The following is a 22,600-nucleotide window of genomic DNA, read 5'->3' as shown; positions in this document are numbered from 1 at the left end:
CGTGCATGCATAGGCTCTCTAGATGCTTTTTAGCTGACAGTTTCATTTCACTCTTCTTTCTTCCTGCCTGTACTGGATTCCTGGCAATTCTTGTCTAGGGGGTGGAATTTTCCCATCTATGCACCACCTCTTGCAACACCTATGTGGATCAGAGACTGCAGAGATGGTGCCAACACAACAGTGTGTGTGCGCGCGCGCGCAGAATGGTGCTTTCCATTCGGGAAGATCAGTAGGTTTGGAGAAGATGCATGCAATACTGCGAAAAAGTGTTCCTAGTGAATAAGAAGAATTGTGAATCAGTCCTGCCTAAGAGGCTTTTACTCATGCTGGAGCCATAGTGAGAGGTTTCCCTAAGAATACCCAAGGATTGCCAGGCCTAAATCCTTATCTTCATTAACATCAAAGGCATGTGTACACGCCTTCTTTGTGTAGCTTTTAATTAAAGCGAAGTGTGTATATATGGGAAGATATGGCCCTATTGCAGGCTAACCAAGTTGTTAGTGGATAGATGTGTAGAAATGATTGCTTTTACAAAGAGGAAAATCTGGATTACTCTACTTTGAGTACTGCTTTGCAAAGTTGGGATCTTCCGATTCCAGGTTGCCACTGGAAAATTAAACAGTGCTGGGGTGCCAACTTGAATAAAACCTCCACCCTGCACAACTGATCACAAGACATGGCACATGCACACAATTTGAATGGCAATGCCCAGCAACTTGGGGGGGGGTGTCAAATATTTGGGGGGGGGGTTGAATGGAACTCAGCCCCTAGGAGTTGGCTCCTATGAACAGCGCCCATGACTTGTTTCATAAGAAGTTAAGAAAAGACTTGCTGAATTGAACCAAACATCCATCAGATTCAGCATTCTGTTTCTGACAGCCGCCAGGCAGATGCCTCTGGAAAGCTCAGAAGCAGGGCATCAAGACAACAGCCTATCTATGTCTTCAGTAAAGTGGGATCAGTTTGTGACAATGTCGTTTTCTCTCTCAGTGTTGTTTGCATTCCCATTTTGGACTGCCTCTGTTTGCAGAGTGCCCAAAAATACACTAGTGACTTTGGACATATTTGTATTTTATTTACAAGTACCGAGCCAGTGCATATGGAGGCAAACAGGCAACAGATCCCCAGTGAGAGGCCCTGTAGCTCAATATGCTTCTCTTTCTGCCAACTCACAATTCCGTCCCTCCGTCCCTTCCTCCCTCCCTCCCTCTTATTTTGACAGCATTAACTACTGTTTCCCATCACTCATTTCCTGGGTCTCTGCTCCACCCTTACGGGTGAATTGCCTCGTCAGAAAACAACAGTCATTAAGAAATATTAATGTTGTCCAAGACTCTGCCGCCTCCTCCTGGGTGTCACTTGCGGTCTGGCCACTAGCAGAAACAGAGCAACTGACCCATTCACATTAATCAAACAACAAAATCACTGTGTGTTTGTGTGTGTGTGTTCATTCTACTGGCAGAAATCCACAAAGCTGCTTGTTCAAACATGAACTTGGTATCTTTCGCACAGGCAATTTTCTGTCTGGCACTCATAACTTTTTTTCCAAGAGGTGTGGCTTCTTCTGGAACAAAAAGACTTGGATGAGTCACACCCATTTTAATACTCAAGCTGTGGGTCCTACCCCAAGGAGTGTCAATGCTCCTGTTTTTTCTTCCTTTCTTGCCTCTCACAGGCCTTAACTCTCTTCAGCTAAGAAATCATGCCCAAGACACAAACACTTAAACGTATATCCTACGCAGCGCACTGCCCATAGTTTCACTATCCTTCTTGTTGTTCTGGTTGAAAGTGTGAATACTCTCTAAATTTGTTGCTGCCATTGCCCAAAGGGTTTCATTTTAAGATCAAAGAGATGCGCAGCTACAAAGAAGTGTGAGATAACACCTGGTCTTAAGTAACACTGGTCTACCAATTGATCTATGGCATTGCTCCAGTTTTAATTAGACATTGGGTGTGCCTTTTTGTATTGATAAAGCAGCAGGGAGTTTGAACCAACTAAGCCAGAAATGGAATCCTCAGTACAGCCCAAACTTGAGCTTTCAGATCCAAAGGAGCTTTGAAGAGCATCCAAGAAGTCCATGAAGCTACGCCCAAATAAGGGTGAAAAATAACAATACAAGAGGTAGATTGAGAGTGAGAGGTAAACCGGGGTGGGGGTGGACCTCAGGCCCTCCAGGACTTCCTATCTGACACTCAGGAATAAGGATGGGGAAGAAATCCGATTCAGTTCACATTTAAAGGTGAACTTACCTAATTTGCACTTCCTGAAACAAGTTGCACACTGAATGAAATACATGCATCCTTTGAAATTTGCACATCTCTGAAATTTGCAGTGTAGTTCTCTAGCCAAGTAATGTGTACAAAAAAATGTATATGCTAGTGTAAAGTTTGCGTATAAATGCATATATTAGTGCAGAGCTTTCCCAACTGTGTGTCATGACACATTAGTGTGTTGGCTGCAGTGTGTAGGTGTGTCACACAAACGCTCCCCACGTTCCTCTTGGGGCTGGAAAGGGGTTAGTTTAACCTCTGGTTTGCTAGTAAAACTGCATTACGGTGTCACGAAATGATGCATGACTAAAAAGTGTGTCACCGACATGAAAAGTATGGAAAGCTCTGTATTAGTGGATACACTGTACAAAAATTAATTCTGTTATGGAAAATTGCTTTGCAAACACGTGCGTATTGTGTAACACTGCATACAAACGTGTCTATCATGAGAAATCCACACTGAAATGATATTGAATTTTCATGAGCACTTAAAAAAACCCAGAAGCTTAAGACTGGAAAGATGAGAAACAGAGAAAACCAAGTTGATTTATTTTCCCATCCCTACCCAGGAGTCAGGAGTCTCCCCAGGCCACCCGCCCACCAAAGCCACACCCAACACTTTGCATGGACCCCCCCCCAGTGCTTTTGCCTGGTAGGAATGTGTACTTGAACCCTGCTTGCTTAGATGGAAGACAGAGAGGGATGTTGCGAGTGTGAAGAAACTAACCTACTTTCCAAAGGTAAAAATTAACAAGATATTGCTCTGCTCACTTTTGCCTCTGGCCCCACCACCACTCGTAGAAGACTGCTTTGAAGGAATGTGTCCCTTCCACTGGAAAAGGTTCTCCACCCATAGGGATCCCGGCACAAATCTGTAAAGTTTACCGAAATACAGTGGTACCTCAGGTTGCATACGCTTCAGGTTACAGACTCCGCTAACCCGGAAATATTATCTTGGGTTAAGTACTTTGCTTCAGGATGAGAACAGAAATCGTGATCCGGCGGCGCAGCAGCAGCAGGAGGCCCCCTTAGCTAAAGTGGTGCTTCAGGTTAAGAACAGTTTCAGGTTAAGAACGGACCTCCGGAATGAATTAAGTACTTAACCTGAGGTACCACTGTACTGTGTTAACCAAAGGGACATGGAGAAAAGTCAAATAAAAAAGCTTGGGGAAAAGTATAAAGATGAAAACATCTTTGTTGTCGTTGTTAAAAGGAAAGACACAACCAGCTCCAGACACCCCACTCCTCCCCCCTAAAAAAAAAATCCCCACCAATTTTGGGGAACACAAATGAAAAGGAAGAAATGAGAGAACACCAAACAATTAAGCAGGGTGGAGTTGTGAGTGGATCCCCAAATGCCTTGGAGATCAGCCTCTGCAATTAAAAGTGGAAGGTGTGAAAAAGCTAATAAAGGTACAAGCAGAATGGGAGAGGCATGATTTACAGTGACACCAAGGCTCCAGAAAAAATGTGGAGGGTAAATTTATGGGATTAGGCTAAATAGGAGATCACCAAAATAAAATAAAAATTGCTTCCCCCCTGAAGGTTTGAGGCAGGGTGTCGCCATCATGACAAAGGTGCGTACATGCTACATACTTTGCAGCAGTGGCGCTTCTGTGAGGGTCGCACTCATTACATTTGCTCATACAGTGGTACCTCGGGTTAAGAACTTAATTCGTTCCAGAGGTCCGTTCTTAACCTGAAACAGTTCTTAACCTGAAGCACCACTTTAGCTAATGGGGCCTCCCACTGCCGCTGCGCTGCTGCTGCACAATTTCTGTTCTCATCCTGAAGTAAAGTTCTTAACCCGAGGTACTATTTCTGGGTTAGTGGAGTCTGTAACCTGAAGTGTATGTAACCCAAGGTGTAACATGTCATCTTCTCCTCAGGACTGAGCTTGGGAAAAACCAGTTCCACATCTTTGGGGCAGAAACCAGCTGTGTATTGTACTCATTGGCCAGAGACCTTTGACGTCATGATGCATGAAGCTTTGATGACCTCAGCTCATTCCCCAAAAGCAGGCTGTTTTTTTTACATTGTTCAAAAATGGAAGTTGAATGCACAGTCTTGTTTACTCTGCAGCCATCACATCACCACTGCTTGTTTGGGAAGCAGGGTACACACAACGCTACAACCCACATCTATCCTGTAATTTCTTTATCAAATACTGTGCTTTGGTGCATTTTTCCCCAAACCAGCCTCGATCCAAATTACGGTAAGAAAAATAACACCTTAGGTGCATTTTCAGCCAGTATAGTATGCACATAGCCTTTCAATTGTTGTTGTTGTTGCTAATGTTATAACGATGATGTACCCAAACCATTAAATTGCATAAAGGTGCAAGCAGTACTTTGAGAAGTTATCTTTCAGACAACTCTGCCTGAAGGATGGCAGAAGGCTGGATACATATTCATTCTGTCAGTGCTCATAACATTGATAATTATGTCTGCCAAATAATTGTGTAGGCATTAAGAAGCCAGGTTAGCTACACTGGGGTGAGGGGGACTTCACTGAGTCCTTTCTTTAAGATATGACTGTATGCACACTATATAGTCACCCTTTTCAGCACCAGCAGTTAAAATAAATTTGGTTGCAGCTCAGTATGATCTGCACTTGTGGGAACTGTTCAGAAACACATCCCTCATCCATCACCTGTTGTCTGGTCCAAACACAGATCCTGGCCATGCAATTATGATACTAATGCTATATATTTGATGTTAGCCGTCCTGAGCCTGGTTTCAGCCGGGGAGGGCAGGATACAAGTAAAAGTTTATTAATTATTATTTTTATTATTTCCTGTTTGGTTTACCAGAGAGTAACAGAACCAGGAACGTTCATTCATGAGCTTCAGACAGTCTAGATTCAGCAGACACTGAGATCAGCATATGTCATTTTATCTGTGCTGACATCATAAAACAAACATTTGCCCTTGATGACAGCATGACTCTCTGTGAGCAACAGAACCTCTAAATAATAAGTGCAAATACAGTTTATGCCCTATTGGTCCAGCTTTGTCCTATATTCCATCAACTGCATTACTCAGAAATGTGCAAGCATATGTGGCTCAGGAGCAGACAGAGTAAACATGGATGTGCATGATCAATAAATGATTTGCCTCTCATTTCAGGCAGATGCATGCTCTACATTTAAAGCATATTCAACGCACATTTAAAGGGCATGACTTTCTCCAAAGAATCCTGGGACCTGTAACTTGTTAAGGGCACTACAAATAGTAGTTCTGTGAATGGGGGAACTATAGTTCCCAGGATTATTGGGGGAGGGGGGAGTAATGCACTTTGAATACAGTTTAAATGTATGGTGTGCATCTGCCCATTGGAAGCCAACATAGACTGGGTGACTGTACTTAAGTGTTGCATCAAAAAGAAGGTCTCTATTCCCACTTCTCTAGTGGGGATCTCCTCCATGAAAATCAAAAGGGTCTTAGTAATAGAGCCTTAAGGATAAAACCACCTGCTTGCAAAGTCCTGACTGGCTTGCCCCTGATCATGCTTTTCCGGTCTGAGCTCAGCTCTAAAGCGTATACATACAGTGGTACCTCGGGTTAAGTACTTAATTTGTTCCGGAGGTCCATACTGATACGGAAGGGGGGGGGCATGTCTTCTCCATCTTCTTCTTCGCTACAATATATCCATTTATTTCCATCTGCCAAGCCCTTCCTCCGGTGACAGACTATGCCAGGTGACAGACTATGCAAACATGGGCCATTGTCTTCTCAGGATGTGCTTATCTGCGCATATCTCCAGCTCTCTGCATATTCCCCCTCCCTCCTCCATATCTCCAGCCCTCTGCATATTCCCCCTCCCTCCTCCATATGTTAATCTGTGTAACCCAACCTCTTAATGTATTCATGATGTAACTGGAATGTATTTTGCACTGTATTCTGGGATATGGAGGGAAATCTCAAAAGTTCATGTCACCCCTTTCTGGCTGTTCAATCTCGCCTTGAACCTGTTGCGCAATAAACTTGGATCTTCTGCAGTTTGCTCCTGCGTCCGGCTGAGCTCATTTTCTTCCGCAGGGACCCACGGACTTAGTCCGATGAGCTGGGTGGCAGAGTAACCCCGCACCCAGATTTTTCCGTAACAATACTTAACCTGAAACTGTTCTTAACCTGAAGCACCACTTTAGCTAATGGGGCCTCCTGCTGCCGCCGGAGCACGATTTCTGTTCTTATCCTGAAGCAAAGTTCTTAACCTGAAGCACTATTTCTGGGTTAGCGGAGTCTGTAACCTGAAGCGTATGTAACCCGAGGTACCACTGTGATGACTAAAAAAGCGAAATATATCTGAGCACATGTGGCTTCTTTTCCAGCACTACTGTGTAAACACAGCAGCCATTCTACACTGAAAAAGAATAGCTACCCTAGCAGAGATCCTTCATTCCAGGAAGTCTTGCGCCTTCTTCCCCCATCAGCACCTCTGATTTTGGAAATTAAGCAGCAGGCCCCACCCTAGCCTCAAATTCAACACCGGTAGTACAGCAGCTGCATTTGGTACAGCTGCTTTTCTTTCCCACTGCCCTTCCCTCTGGGGCAGAAGATGTGCCATGAAAGGCTTAAGGGCCAACCACACAAGATGATCAGATATCTGGGAGTTTTCTTCCCCATTTTAAAGCAGCTGTGCTGGATTTTGATCAGAGCAACGATGCCCTTTGCCATTTCCCATATCAAAACCTCCCACTCTGAAATAACTATTTTAAAAATGGGGTGGGTGGAAAATACAGACATGGTATAGGTACCTGCATTCCCCCCTCTGTTTCAGAGCAAATCATGATTTTGGGGAGTGTAATTTACATCAGGGAAATGGGTTAAGTACTCCTCAGAGCCATTTCTTCAGTCAAAACTGAAGCCCCTTGAAGCGGCTTTAAATTAAGCAAATGAAAAACAACATCACTGAAGATCTAATCGTGGATCTTCCATGTCTGGTGAGGTTTGGCCATCAGGAAATTTTCCTGGAACAGGGTAAGGGTTCCTCAGTCACTTAGATGAATTTCACACTGAAATTCCACACCTGGATTCACACTGACTTTCCAGAGGTGCTTTCTGAGTTCAGTCAGCCTGCGAGAGCAGCCACACCCCAGGAATGGCTTTGAGTGGCCTGCTATCTTCTGGAGAAGAAAAGGCTAAAGAGTAAAACCTACATAAATCCAGAGTGCCTTGTATGCCTTCTTCCAGCAACTCCTGTAGCCAAGCCGGTGCCAAACATATTGCCCTGCTTTCCTTTAGACCACATCAGCGAGGTCAAGAGAGGAGTCTTGTCTCCTGGGCAGCCCAGGACCTCCATACACATTGCCCAGCTTTGCACCCCTGGGAAGTCACTTTGGTGCTGCTAATAAAGTGGTTTGACTTGCCCCCAGGAGGGCACTCCTTTTTCTCTTGAGATAGATGGATGCTAACAACAAAAAGTCTGTTTATGTTGGTGAGATACTGGGCGAGCAGGATATAAAATCAAGGATTTAATAAAGGACCTTGTATATTGTGACCTTGTATACTGTTCATTCTTTCATGTAATTTAAAGTGAGAGGAATTGCTCGGGAAAGTATGGGGTAGGTAAATGTAAAATTAAACCAATCGGTGCTTGTTCACTTGTACCTTTCATCTTCCTTTTCCCCGAGGGTGTCTGAATAGTCACTCCGACTCATCTTGCAGGTTTCCAAGTTATAGTATGTGTTGATGCTCAGCCTGAAGCAGAGGCAAGGCAGATGATCCCTGCATTCCATAGAGATGTGCCAACTTTTTTGACCACAAGGTACTCCTGTATCCTTAATAGCTGCATCGCAGGGAGACGTTTGATGGCTCCACCTCTGTGGATCACAGTTTGGGAACTCTGCTTTTACATCATAGGAAGCTGGATTCCAACAGGTCAAGCTGTTAGGGTGCAACCCCTACCCCTGGCTGGCAGCGGTGGAGCTTGATGGAGCAGTGCACACAATGCCACACCTACAGCCCCGGCACTTGTGCGGGTCAAGGCAGACTGTGGAGCGACAGGAAAAAATGTCCTGTTGCTGCACTAACTCTCAGGCTGACACAGTGAGGAGACATGGAACAGACTCACTGTCATTGTAGGATGCTGTCAGGATCTGTCAAGGATCCAGCAAGTCCTTTGGTGCCTGAACTGCCAGCAAGAATGCCACTGGCAGTAGTTTTCCCCCACTGTTAGGGAAGGCTCATTGGGGTGCTCCTTGGTGGCAGGGCTTCCTTACCTATGGTAGAGCTTCCCTGCCACCAAACGCTTATGGGGCTGGAGAAAACTGAGCAGAGACACCTCCTCTTCATCCAAATCCCTTTGGCACAACAGATCAGGGGTCTGGATTGCTCTGTTATGCCATGTAGTTCAATACTGTCTACTCTCCAGGGTTCCAGGCAGTGTTTTTTCCACATCAAATCAACTTCCCTATCCAGTCCTTTTAACAAGATATGGCAAGATAGAACCCAAGACGTTTTGCATCCAAAGTACGTACCCTCCCATGCTCCCCCTTTGTCTTGCTTCAATGCTTCCTGGTTGTTATATGAAGAGCATTGCTCCCATTTCCTCTGCTCATTCTCAATGTGCTCATTCTTAACTATTCCCCAGACCCTGGATTGTGTCTGTCCAATAAACAAGGTTGCTAAAGTTTCATTTATTTTGGGGGGTGATTTATAACCCACTCTTCATTAAAATTAATCCAAGAGTGGAGTACAATATAATGCATTAATAAAAAAGCAATCTTTAAAAAATAAACTCAAACCACAGTGTCAACAATAAATCAAAGTTGCATCGCAGAGCCAGAGAGCAACAAAACATCTCCTCCAGTCAACTTAGCCAAATGCCTCAGTAAATAACAGTAGCTTTTCCAGACAGTTAAAACCCATCAATGTTGGCGTCAACCAAATCAGTGAAGGTGTTACACAACTGGGGTGCCATTGCAGAGAATTCCATCTCACATGTCACCACCATCTGCAAATGCAACACAGTTAAGAGGGAGTCTCCCCTTTATCTCAAGGATGAGGCTGATGTAAAGGGGAGTAGGTGGTGGCAGCCTAGCAAATACCTAGGTCCTAAGCCTTTAGTTGTGCCTTTAGTGGGAGACCAACATGCATAGATTGAATATTCGAGCAAAGTTGTTGGTAGCATGGAGATAAGTGATGGGGAGAGTTTCACCTGCTAATTGTGGGTGTGTCGAGCTGTTGCTAAAAGCAAAAGGGCAGGCCCAAGTGGGGAAATTGCAACCCTCACAGTGTCATTTGTGTGTTCTGTTCAGCACCTGCAAACACTGGTACTGGTAAGAGGCTGGGGAAAGGTGGCACCCGTAGGTGCCTGCTTGCTGATGCTATCACATCTCATCTTTAAAATGAAAACTTCCCAAGGCACTTGGCTCAGGCACTCAGCATTTCAGGTTGGTGAGGTGAGAATCTCATAACCAACTCACATTCAGATGATTTAATGGAGGGGCCCCTGGCAGCAATGATCATACCTGACAACACATATTGTGAGCAGAGCACCCAGCAGGGTTTGGAGGGAAGAAAGATGGGAGAGAAGTTTTTTATATGGTTGACAATAAAATCAAACCATTGGTCCTAATATTCTGTGCTCATGCAAAAGGACCAAAGAACAGTCCCATGGGCACTCTTGCATATTGACCACCAGACATAATAGTACAGAGAACTTATATTTTTTTTGAAAATGAAGTGTTTGCAATTAGTTCCATTTTTTGAAAAATGTGTTTAAAAACCCAGGCTTTCTCTGGGCACTAGTGGGAGTAGCTGTAATCCAAATGAGTAATATATATGTCAGTCTGCAAACAGAAAGATGCTTTAGGGATTCCTTTGATGCACCTATGAAGTAGTCTGCTTAATCTCTTCTGCCTCGGCACTGCCTGCTCTCTGTGACCTTTCCTACATAAACACGGGAAAGCCTGAGAATGAGATTAAAACTATAGCCCATTCTAGTTAACGGTCTCAAATCAAGACACAGTGGCTACTCAGAAACCTGAAATTTAGGGTGATGAACTGATGTTTCACGGGTTGAATGGGGGATCAGTTTCTGCTGTCAAAATGAAAAATAGGGGTTGGGGAATCAGAGCATGACTGGACCTAGACACAGTTTTCACAGACTGAAAGGAGCAATTAGCTATACAAATAGTTAGCTGGTTAAAAAAAAAAAACCAAGAAGAGTTTTGTGCCACTTTAAAGACTAAAATATTTATTATGGCTTACGGTAAGTTTTCAGATGCTAGAGTCCACTTTATCTAGACTACCTGCCGGTAAGCCCCACTGAAGACAACTGGGCTTACTCCTGAGTAGGCATGTTCAGGACTGCATTGCAGATCTGTTAGTCATTAAGGTGACAGAACACACCCTTTTACTCTCTGCCTTTAGCTTCTTCTAAGCTCTCCTCTTAGGGCTGCTCCATAACATAATTTAAAAAAAAACATCCAACACATATTTAAAGCACAAAGACGTCTTCCAAAGAATTCTGGGAACTGTAGTTCCCCCTCAGAGAGCAACAATTTCCAGTACCCTTAACAAACTACAGTTCCCAGTTGGTTTTATACATTTTTATTCAAGAAATTTGCCTTCGTCTATGTCAGCAATGAGTTGTGAGTGCTAGCGAAGATAAGAGTCCGGGAATCCAGCCATATTTAGAAGAAGAAGAAGAGTTTGGATTTGATATCCCGCCTTTCACTCCCCTTCGGGAGTCTCAAAGCGGCTAACATTCTCCTTTCCCTTCCTCCCCCACAACAAACACTCTGTGAGGTGAGTGGGGCTGATTGCCTCTTTGAAGCTATTTACAAAGCAGTTCAAAAGTTCGTCTCCTTCATGGCGGGTCAGTTGTCCCGACTGGATTTCCTTTCGTTTTCGGCCAGCATAGCCACCTCCGAAGCCTGGCCCCCCTCCTTCCTCTCTGACGAGAGTTACTTGGCCCCGGAAGTGCCTCCCCCCTCTCAAATTCATTACCTCCTGACAGCCCTTCATCACCTTCCTCGTCCGAGGAAGAGCAGCTGCTTATTAAAGGAGCTTTCTCCCAGTAAGTTCCCATTCTCTCCCCCTTCTCTGGCTCCAGTTCCCTGACAGTCTAGGCCTAATCCACACCATATTTTTAAAGCACTCTTATCGCACTAACAGACATGACTTCTCCATAGAATCCTGTGAACAGTGGGGAAGGTTGCAATTTTGTAAAGCTGACAGTGTGTAAAATGCAGCAAGATAGAGAGAGGGTCAGAGCCATGGCTGATTAAAAAAAGAAGAATAAAAATCCAGGGCTGCAGCTATGGGAGAAGCAGGACACTCTTGGAGTGCTAATGCTGTGAGCACCTCCATCATGGGCTCAGGTTGTATATCTGTGTAAATAAACCAGCTATCATAACAACACCACAGTCTCCTCATTTTCCAAGAGGAAACACGAAAACTGGATAAGCGCACCTGGAACCCCTGGAACATCACCCCGGTAGCTCGAAGTATGGGGTAGCATGCAACAGCATACACTAATCTCACAGCAGCCTTTTGATAGCAGCACCCAACTTTTGACAAAACAGGTTGCTGCAATCTATTTAGCATAATATGACTTGTGCAGAACTAACTTCCTAGTTTGCTCCAGTTGTTTTAGAATAATGACAGACACTGATTGTGCCCATACTTCATTCTTGACAAATGATGCATTTGGGCTTGCAAAAGACCTTGGTGCTGTTTTCTACGCCTGCCTCACTTACTAAGAATATTTTTTTATTAACCGACCAATCACATCAAATCAAACCAAATTACATAAATTCCAAATTACACAGCCAAATTTTAAATTTTTGTTGGGGGTACCCATATTTCAAGTTCCGAAGGGATCCAATCAACTTCTTGCTTCTTACTGCTGTTTTAATGTCCACAAATCTAACCTTATGATGTTCACAGTATCCAGTTCACTATCCAGTCCTTTCTTATTATTTTTCCACATCTCTTGTTGTTATTTTCATATATTTTTCCTTTCTCTTTGTGACCTCTGATAGTCTCCACAAGCTGGTTAGAACAGTTTGTAATCCTGCGTGGATATTATTTTTTTTATCCAGTAGCCATATCCAGATGTTTTCCATATAACATCACTTCCATACATCAAAACAGTCTTAGCGTCATTAATCTTCACCAATGTGCCTCCTTTCTCAAAACCTCTTGAGGAGATTCACTAGGAATGCAGTCTGAAAACAAATCCGTTCTTCCTCCCGGCTATAAATCCTTTGGCAAGATGGCGACTCTGAATTAATTGCTGCACCATTCCCAAAAGCTCTTATTGCTTCTCGGTCTCCATAAAGCATACTTTTGGTTAAAGTTTATCTCCACACAGACCTTAATCATCCTGCTTGGGTCAGTTCAACCGACGGTTCTAATGAGGAGGGGTTCTTGTAAATCACATAGAAGGAAAGTAAAAAAGGTTCCCCCCCCATTCAGCCCCGTTGTCAAAATAATAATAATAATAATAATAATAATAATAATAATAATAATTTATTATTTATACCCCGCCCATCTGGCTGGGCCTCCCCAGCCACTCTGGGCGGCTTCCATAGAAACCAAAAATACAATAAAATATCACACGTTAAAAACTTCCCTGAACAGGGCTGCCTTAAGATGTCTTCTGAATGTCAGGTAGTTGTTTATCGCTTTGACATCTGCTGGAAGGGCGTTCCACAGGGCGGGCGCCACTACCGAGAAGGCCCTCTGCCTGGTTCCCTGTAGCTTTGCTTCTCGCAATGAGGGAACCGCCAGAAGGCCCTCGGCGCTGGACTCAGCGTCCGGGCAGAATGATGGGGGTGGAGACGCTCCTTCAGGTATACTGGACCAAGGCCGTTTAGGGCTTTAAAGGTCAGCACCAACACTTTGAATTGTGCTCGGAAACGTACTGGGAGCCAATGTAGGTCTTTCAAGACCGGTGTTATGTGGTCTCGGCGGCCGCCCCCAGTCACCAGTCTAGCTGCCGCATTCTGGATTAGTTGTAGTTTCCGAGTCACCTTCAAAGGTAGCCCCACGTAGAGTGCATTGCAGTAGTCCAAGCGGGAGATAACCAGAGCATGCACCACTCTGGTGAGACAGTCCGCAGGCAGATAGGGTCTCAGCCTACGTACCAGATGGAGCTGGTAAACAGCTGCCCTGGACACAGATTTGACCTGTGCCTCCATGGACAGCTGTGAGTCCAAAATGACCCCCAGGCTGCACACCTGGTCCTTCAGGGGCACAGTTACCCCATTCAGGACCAGGGAATCCTCCACACCTGCCCGCCTCCTGTCCCCCAAAAACAGTACTTCTGTCTTGTCAGGATTCAACCTCAATCTGTTAGCCGCCATCCATCCTCCAACCGCCTCCAGACACTCACACAGGACCTTCACCGCCTTCACTGGTTCTGATTTAAAAGAGAGGTAGAGCTGGGTATCATCCGCATACTGATGAACACCCAGCCCAAACCTCCTGATGATCTCTCCCAGCGGCTGCATGTAAATGTTGAAAAGCATGGGGGAGAGGACAGAACCCTGAGGCACCCCACAAGTGAGAGCCCAGGGGTCTGAACACTCATCCCCCGCCTTTGGTGTATCTTCATCGTAAAATATTCCTGTTTCTCCAGCCCGTCGTCTTCTTTCGCAGAGGTCACTTAAATTAGCAGACTTCACTCCCCTTCTTCACTTGAAATATGTGCATTTGCTTCTTTTGTAATTAATTATTCCAAATTGCTGCAACTAGTGCGTGATCAGAGACAGCGTCCAGGAGAGCCGATGTCCACACGGGGGCATTCTGCCTAGGGCCCTCACCCCCTTCTTTCGAATTAGGGGGTGATTTATGGGCACAGCAGGCAAGGGCAGTGTTCCCCATTTCCTTGGGGCAACAAGGGAGGCTGCCTACTCCCATAACAGCCTCTTAATTACCCCGTGTGGGTCGGAGAGATGGTATTGTCGGCCATCTTCCAATGCGCCCCCTAGTGGCCCCCTGCCTGCCTCACTTACTAGGCTCTGTGTCAATGTGGGAGTAGCATCCCACACACCCATATTTACTGCAGCCACCAATTTTCCCCAGCACAGATTAAGGTCCTACTGTGTCGGCCTCAGCCACTGTACAAACAAGTACACAAAAGCTAGCTGGTGCTGCACTCTCAAGGAAACAGCTTTTGCTGTCATTTGGCTCCCCTGTCGAGAAAAGAACTGGCATCCATTTAGATCTATGATAAAAAACCTAATGTGTAGATTTCCTGCTATAATAGACTTGTTTATTACTTATGGAGAACTATAAACTTTATTTATGGAGACAACATGTTCATGTAGCAAACGTCAAGAATGGTGGTTGTTCGTGGAAAGCCCACACTTTCAAATCTCTCTCCTAGGACTGCTTGACATGTTGCATGTCAAACAGCATGTGCTTTTGACACCAGTAGGGAACGGAAGCCAAATCTAGCTGCCTGGTAGGTGCACTTGTTAGAAATATAGGTATGGAAACAGGCCTGCTGGCATTTTATAGAAACAAGTAAAATGGCTTACTTTTTAGAAATGTTATTTTTACAGTTCTATACATTTAAATCAGGAAGATCGTAAGAAAAACAAGCATGTTAGCTATATTTGGTGGCAACATAACAAGGTAGGAAATCTCCATTAGAAATACGGACTAACTGTTTAGTAACTCAGTTCTTTACATATGTCTAAGGTGCAGAAAATGTCTGGGGAATAAAAATATTCCCAGTAGTGGCACCCCATCTGTGGAATAATCTGCCCTAAGGAAGAACCCACGTGGTAGTCTTTGGGTGCCATGCGCAGACCTTTATATTTTCCCCAAACCTCCTTAACCCTTAGTTTTAAATTGAAGACCTGTTCAATCTATTTATTGCTTTTGTTGAAAGGTTTGTTCTTGCTATACAGTCCTACCTTGGATCCTGAACGCCTTGCGAGTCGAACATTTTGGCTCCCGAATGTCGCAAACCCGGAAGTGAGTGTTCTGGTTTGTGAACGTTTTTTTGGAACCGGAACATCCAGCGCAACTTACGCGGCTTCTGATTGGCTGCAGGAGCTTCCTGCAGCCAATCGGAAGCCATGCCTTGGTTTCCAAATGTTTTGAAACCTGAACAGACTTATTTTCTGCATGATATATATTTGTGTGTTCTTTTATGGTTAAATTACTCAGATAATTTTGTTATTGGGCGGCATATAAATATTGTTATGTGCAATAACTTCATAAGCACCCAGTGGTTTCCAAACCTAGCTATGGTGCATTTGAGTGCTTTTCATAAATCAAAGTCTTTGCAAGCCACATAAGGAGTGTGGTGCGGGATACACCTTCCACGGGTGCTCAGGCTGCCTTACCTGCTCATCCAGTGTTGCCCAAAAGCAGTTAGGCGGCAACTTTCATTTCAGCAATTAACATAGCTGGGGGCACGCCTAGGCCTGGAGCTCTGCACAGTTTTGGGTTATTCTGATGAGTATGTGGCTAAAGCATTGCAGAGGGGAAACCTATTACTAACATGATATTCCTGCAAGCTCACGTTATGGTGACTTTTGCAACCCAGGAGTTTGAAATAATAATAATAATAATAATAATAATTTATTATTTATACCCCGCCCATCTGGCTGGGCCTCCCCAGCCACTCTGGGCGGCCTCCATAAAAACCAAAAATACAATAAAATATCACACGTTAAAAACTTCCCTGAACAGGGCTGCCTTAAGATGTCTCCTGAATGTCAGGTAGTTGTTTATCGCCTTGACATCTGCTGGAAGGGTGTTCCACAGGGCGGGCGCCACTACCGAGAAGGCCCTCTGCCTGGTTCCCTGTAGCTTTGCTTCTCGCAGTGAGGGAACCGCCAGAAGGCCCTCGGCGCTGGACCTCAGCGTCCGGGCAGACTGATGGGGGTGGAGACGCTCCTTCAGGTATACTGGACCGAGGCCGTTTAGGGCTTTAAAGGTCAGCACCAACACTTTGAATTGTGCTCGGAAACGTACTGGGAGCAGCCTCTCTAAGCCTGGGATGGTGACTATAAAACAACAGGCTTTGCAGATGCCTGTTGAACTACAGATCCCATCATCCTTGTTCATTGGCCATGGTGGCTGGGAGATGGAATCCAGCAACACAAATATTAATAATAATAGTGCATTGTATTATGCAACATTGCTTACAAAAACGCATGCATTAGTCAAAACTGCATGCAAAAAAAAAGTGTATAATAGACATCTGCACTAAAACGCTGTCAAGTTTTGATAAGGGTTTTTATTATTATCACAAATTGTTGTGAAACTGCAGAGGACTGAATTCAAGGCAGGGGAAACCAGAAACTCGGAGAAACATACTTTGGCAGATCCATCCATCCCTATTAAGAGCTGTATTGCCCCAGCTCCTTCCGTTGCAATCAGAAAAAGTCAATGAATAAATGAACAGAGACTGTCAGGTATCTTTTCACAACAAATGGAGTGTGTGTGTTTGTGTATTCTTTGTAGAACTGACAGGTCTTGGCAAATCTCAAAACACTGAACAGTTGGATCCCAAATACATTCCAGTAGATGCTTCCATACTGGGGGTTGTAGTCACCTAATACTGTAACATGAATGGACTTGTTAATTTTAATGAGTCTACTCTGAGTAAAAATTTGTTTGAATAGAATTCCTAGGTGGAATTCTTCCACTTATGGTTATATATTTGGGATGAAATTTGCCAGATTAGTGTAAAGCCACCTTTGCAAATTATGAAAACGTTCAGTTCATATCACCCAAGTACGGAGCTACACCAAAGCGTTGATGGAAAAATAGGTTTCACTTTATATAGGAATACATTTCCCTCCCTCAGACTTGCCTGTGCCTGTCTGAAGAAACTAACAACCTGCTGGGAACACGAAGATCTGGAAAGCGGTCCAAGACTGTAGCTCACACCCAGATCTGAGGGAGTCAGAAAACATTTCGGAATACTCGCTGGTTCCAGTGGACCACCTACAGTCTACTGGTTGCTAGGGGTATTGCGAACCAATACTGGACCCTGGGCTGATCCAGCAAAGCGCTTACGTCCTTCAGGAAGAGTTCATACTCAGGATGACTTAGTCCCAATTAGTTACCAGTATGCTTTTACGTATTGAGACTGGTAGGGCACAAAACGGAGGGGCCAATTGTAGGTGCAGCCAGAGCCAATGACAGGCAAAGCTGTCTAATGCTAGTTTTGCCCAGTCCTCTCTACTGAGTTCTATAGTGGCAAAGGCTGAGACTTAGAAGGAGGAAGCTGATAACCAGTGCCACCTCCTGGATTGAAGGCAGGTAAGAAGGCAGAAATGTGGAGGCCACTAAGGGCAGACTGGGGCTTGTTGGAGCACTACTTCACTTGCCAGAGCAGGCTAGTCTCTACTGTTTGCTCTTGTGTAATCCTAAGTGTGCTATGTCAGCTAAAGAGGAAAACACCTTAGCCTCCATTTCTAACTTTCAGAATGGAGCTGAGCAAAGACAAGGTTTTCATACACACACAGCCAAACAGGATATAGCTAGATGTTGTTTAATCACAAAGGAGTGTGGCAAAGGTGAAGCATCTCTCTCTCTCTTTTTTTTTACAAGTCCACTTTTTCTACACTTGCGGCTACAGAGTCCACTCCATGTGAGAAAAAGAGGAGGGAGGTACACATAATCTTACTATCTCGGCAGATACGCCTGCTAGTTGAGACAAGAGATCTAATTCCTCTGATTCAGTTCCAACTTCCTCTCTTGCCTATCGTGTAAGGAATGTGATGATTCTTCAGTTTCTCACATGGAGGGAACAGTTTATTAGACAATCTCAGTGTTCCACCAGAGTACAGTGGTACCTCGGGTTAAGAACTTAATTCGTTTTGGAGGTCCATTCTTAACCTGAAACTGTTCTTAACCGGAGGTACCACTTTAGCTAATGGGGCCTCCCGCTGCCACCACACAATTTCTGTTCTCATCCTGAAGCAAAGTTCTTAACCTGAGGTACTATTTCTGGGTTAGCTGAAGTGTCTGTAACCTGAAGTGTCTGTAACCTGAGGTACCACTGTATTCCTTTGAAAGAAATGTGAGGAGGGAAATTACTGAACAGCTTAACCAGTGCTATTTTTCTAGAAAAAGAGGTGTGAGGGCTCACCATGAATTTCTCCCTTGTTCTCCTAAAGTGGCACTGACTCCCACCTGAGAGGTGCCAGAGCTGAGCTCCGGTGAGCTCCGTCTGAAGAAGAAGAAGAAAGCCCTCAGCTTAACAATGACTCCCCACTAATGATGCAATCCTATGAATATCCACTCAGAAGTCAGTTACACCAAGTTCAGTGGGTCTTACTCCCATATAAGGTATACAGTGGGGATCCAGGGCTCTCTGTCCGAGTGGTTGATGGAGTGGGGCATTTGAGTGTATGTAGAACAGAGGCAGACAACATGGTAGCCTTCCAGATTTTGCGGCCTACACCTCCCATCAGCCTCAGCCAGGATGGCCAGTAGCCAGAGATGGTTGGAGTTGTAGCCCAAAACATCTGGAAGGCACCATGTTGGCTAAACATGGTGTAGAAACTAGTGTATTGTACAAAGGTCAATTTTGCATTTGTTGCTCTGTCCACCTTTGCCTCTGACTATGCTCACCCCTGGCATGTGGCCCTTGGAAAGGAAATACAACCCTTGGGCTGAAAAATATTTCCCAACTGTAGTGTACAAGATCACAGCCTAACACTGTATTTATATGCTTCTAAGCCCCACTGCAAGGGATGCGGGATGGCGCTGTGGGTTAAACCACAGAGCCTAGGACTTGCTGATCAGAAGGTCGGCGGTTCGAATCCCCGCGACGGGGTGAGCTCCCGTTGCTTAGTCCCTGCTCCTGCCAACCTAGCAGTTCGAAAGCACTTCAAAGTGCAAATAGATAAATAGGTACCGCTCCGGCGGAAAGGTAAACAGCATTTCCGTGTGCTGCTCTGGTTCGTCAGAAGCGGCTTAGTCATGCTGGCCACATGACCCGGAAGCTGTACGCCGGCTCCCTTGGCCTATAAAGTGAGATGAGTGCCGCAACCCCAGAGTCGGCCATGAGTGGACCTAATGGTCAGGGGTCCCTTTTAAGCCCCACTGCATTGGCCGTGGGTCTTGCAGTCCCAGGTCAAGTGAGTAGAGGACTGCAACCTAGATCCCCCCCCCACAACACAGGGTTAGGGCTGTCATCTTTGGCACCCTTTCTGCTCCTTGGGGTTCAACAGCAGGTCTAACAAACAGAAATGTAGAGGTGCCATCTGCTGTGTTTCTGTGTGCCTGGGTGCCATTAAAGGTGCAGCAGCCATAAAGAAAGAGATGACAAACAAATGAAGCGGTCTTATCTCCAGTCTACAAAACGTGGACTTTGTATTGTGTTTGGCAGAAGTTGAATGAAGAAAGGATGTCATAAAGGGTATGTGTCCTCTGGTGAGAGTTGCCACCTTTTCCTGGCTGGGCCCCTGAGCACAACAAACACAAATTGAGCAGTTTTCCCTGACAAGAGAAATTAGGTAGGTGAAAGTTTTCTTGTCCTAGAGATACTAGCAGCAGTGCCCGGTGCTGGCTGGGAATTCATTGAAAACAACAAATATTGTGATTTTTAAATGGATAATGCAGTTTGTGAGTTTGGATCTGTCACATCAAAGTCATGTTTCAATCTACCATCTTGATTCAAAATGCCATTTAAGACTACTGCTCCTACCTCAGAAACCATCATGCTGAGTTTGGTGATGATATCCCAATAGGCATCTAAACTCATAGAGTACAGATGGGCAGATAAACCAATTCTCAAAATATATAGTTGACAGCAAAGAGATAAATCTACCTGCTGAAGTTATGCCACCCATACAAATGTTGTAGGCATAAGAGCCATGCTGGGTGCAAAAATATCACAACATTTCCTCAGGCTTGGGAGAGGCACATGTAGCTCAGAGGCTGCAGCTTCTCAAATTGCTCCAACATCACTAATTTTAGAAATGAACCAATGATCTGCTCACACTTTCATTTTGATTCTCTTCCTCCAGCATAGAGTGGTATCATCTGAAAATATTAACCTATCCTGGCATTCATCAGTATTCATTTCTATTCTTTACTGTTATTTAAACCACAAAAGTAAGGTCTTCTTAAGACCAGCCCTTTTCATAAACCAAAAGAAACAGGACAGAAGACCTGAGAGAGAGAGAAAGGAGAAGACAGAAGACCTGGGAGAGAGAAATGAGAGGAGCAAACAGATGTTCATCACATATGCATAGATCAATGGAAAAAATAACTCAGCCAAAGCATGTGCTGTCATTGCCGTGGGCCAACAGCTTTTTCATATGCCAACAAATAACTTACTTTTTGTCCGGTTTTTATAATCTCTGCAGTTAGTTGCCAACTGTCATAGGGTGGTGTGAGCCTTGCAATGTCTTAGGCTAAACAAAAAACAAAAAAGGATGAGGAATTAACACATTATATATATATATGAAATATCCAACAGGTATCAGTACCATTGCAACTCTGCTTATTTTGGAGTATTGCTTTGCTTCTCATGCCTGCTTCCTGTATAAGTAAAAGGTGGCTTTAAATCAGTCTATGGGTATTAAAATGCGGCCTTCCAGAAACCAGGTAACCAATTTCAAGTGGCACATCCTAATACATTCATTTGGAAAGTATAAAGTAATTAGTTTACAATATCCAGGGGGTCACCAACCTTTCTGGGCAATGGGCGCATTAGGGATTTTGAGGACACCAGTCCCAAATGGACTGGTGCAAGGATATACTATAACATAAAATCGCTGCTGTGGGGATGTGGAATAACACCAAGCAGCTGCCACATAAAAGCGGAAAGAGAGAGAGGGCCACAAAACTGTGAAAGCATCCCCAGCCAGTGAGCCAGAGTCACAGAGAACCTCTCCTCGTTCCAAACAGACGGGATGGTGGGTGATGAATTCTGGCATCCATTGAAATGTGGGCCTGTTTATGGGGCCATGTTCAATGTTGAGCCAGCGCAAACAAGAACCGAGCAGAAAAAGCAAACAGTCTCCCATACGTTGTGAGTGACCAAGGGGCTATTTGGTGAGACCTTTTTGTAGGCACTGGTGGGCACACTGTTGCTTGCATGGTGCTGCACTGGCAACATGGAGAAATACGTGAACTGGCCTAGGTTTTTAAAGTTGCCTTCAACCGTTTTGGAGCTGGGCCACGTGACACAAGAGGATAGCTGTCGCAGGACCCCAGACTCTAATGCCAGAAGGAAGGTGTTGAAACTTTTGTCTGATTTAAAGTCTGGCCTACCCAGTAAACAATAGAGAATCATGTCAGCCACATCAAGAGAGCAAAGAAATGCAGGCGAAGACGCAGAGCATGAAGCAACACAGCCGCCATCTTGTTATGGTACCTCAGGGCTCTCACAAGTAGAGGCAACAATTCGGGGCGAAGGCCGAATAAAATAGCTATTGAATCCTGCCGTTAGATTAGTAGTAGCGGATACTGTACTAATTAATAAGGAAACTGTAATCAAGACAATTGTAGTCTTTCCCATTAAATATTGCCATGTAGACTCTTCCAAGTAGGAACCAAAGTTTCACAGCAGAAGTTGCAGCTTGGGTCCCTTGGGAGGGTGTTGTGGAGACTCCAAGTACAGGATAGAAGGCCAATTTTAAAAAAATAAAATAAAATACTAATCCTGAAATCTTAAAACACACTATGGAGTAAGCCCTATTAATTACGGTGGGGCAAATGGTTACATATTCTTTTCCTTTCTTTCTACAAAGGACGTGCCACGTCAAATGTTATTTACATTAAAAGTAACCATCTTTTATGCCCTCCTTATTTGGTACCTTTTTATATATTATTTTTCAAAAAACTTACTAATCTCAGTATCTATTTCTCGTCCTTTTTGTCCTATGAGGTTGAAGTTGAGGCTCCCTCTAGAGGCTGTGAAAAGTATAGCTGAGAATTAAAGTGTCTTCTCCCAAGCATGGAATGGAGGGGTGGGTCATTTCCCCCCTCATTCGCTAGCCCAGTTTTTGTGCATGGCTGCAGCAAAGGAACAGATCGCTCTGCCCCTCCTGCAGCAACAGCAGCAGGCTTGGTTTCTGTGCCGGCAGCTGAGGAAACTTTATGTTTCTCCTCTGCCAGTGCGGAAACGCAAAGCAGGCTGGCAGAGAAAAAGCAGCAACCCCCCCCCCCTTTTCTTTGCCCACAGTATTTCCATGCCAGTCTCCCTCCAAGGCCAACATGCAAATCAGGCGCTTTTCCTGAAGTAGGATAGAGAGAACTATTCCTCTTCCACCAGACCTACTTATCTAGAGGACATTCCATATATAGTGGTACCTAAGTTACAGACTCTGCTAACCCAGAAATAGTACCTCAGGTTAAGAACTCTTACCTCAGGATGGGAACAGAAAT

The 22,600-nt window shown here is 44.6% G+C and overlaps 1 long non-coding RNA gene across 1 annotated transcript; it reads right to left on the bottom strand.

The window, feature by feature from the left end:
* Positions 1–19,245: 19,245 nt before the first annotated feature.
* On the bottom strand, positions 19,246–22,390 carry LOC309538910. The gene is made up of 3 exons (XR_014222488.1): positions 22,057–22,390; positions 20,546–20,622; positions 19,246–19,702 (listed from the first exon to the last, which is right to left on the bottom strand). It is a non-coding gene; the product is annotated as an uncharacterized lncRNA (long non-coding RNA).
* Positions 22,391–22,600: the final 210 nt, after the last annotated feature.

This window comes from Podarcis vaucheri (genome assembly GCF_965113315.1).
Source record: "Podarcis vaucheri genome assembly, chromosome: 8".
Taxonomy (NCBI): domain Eukaryota; kingdom Metazoa; phylum Chordata; class Lepidosauria; order Squamata; family Lacertidae; genus Podarcis; species Podarcis vaucheri.
The sequence above is the reverse complement of the archived record's forward strand: the minus strand, read 5'-3'. Positions and strand labels throughout refer to the sequence as shown.